This window comes from Phalaenopsis equestris, unplaced genomic scaffold, assembly GCF_001263595.1.
Source record: "Phalaenopsis equestris unplaced genomic scaffold, ASM126359v1 Scaffold233037, whole genome shotgun sequence".
Lineage (NCBI taxonomy): Eukaryota > Viridiplantae > Streptophyta > Magnoliopsida > Asparagales > Orchidaceae > Phalaenopsis > Phalaenopsis equestris.
Window position 1 is genome coordinate 169,376 of NW_018250991.1, and position 732 is coordinate 170,107.

Here is a 732-nt window from a genome sequence, read left to right on the forward strand (position 1 = left end):
CTGTGCCTCGGCTCTGCTCAAACACCGTAGCCACATTTGATCGAACGATCTCCTATAGAGAACACCATTTATGAGAGCGTATGACAAAGCTCTTTTTGTAATCTGGTTTGCCTCAGACTTATCCTCTGGCAACTTTTCAGTATGCAAATATTCCGTCAATGGCTTCTGCCAGTCTTCGTCAATATTTACAATCACATTTATTGTGTCTTCTTCTTTTTTGAGTTTATGTAGGGTTTCCATGTCAATCTTGGATAGAACTTGTCTGCCATGTACTGTGATTTCTATGAAATCCTCCAGGGGACGTGCCAATTCTTTAGCGAGTTTTGCTAGAGCATTGGCATGCGCATTATCTACCCAAGAAATCTGATAGAAAGTCATGTTGGGAATCTGCTCCAGCAGTTTCATCGTGTACTGGTAATATTCTGACAGTCTGGGCTTCAAAATTATGTATTGTCCAACAATTTATAGAATGATGACTTGGGAGTCACCGTAGATGGTAATATCTTTTATGTCCATTAAGATTTCCAACTCTAATCCTGTAATTAAAGCTTCATATTCTGCTTCATTATTGGTGCAAGGCTCTCTCAAGTGGTACGAGAATCTCAGCATACCCTTGTCTGGAGTGATGAAAATCAGACCAACTCCTATTTTGCCTGGTATGATTGTGCCCGAGCCTTTATCTTTTCTAGCTGAAGAAGCACCGTCGAAGTACATCTCCCAGTGTTGTGCACT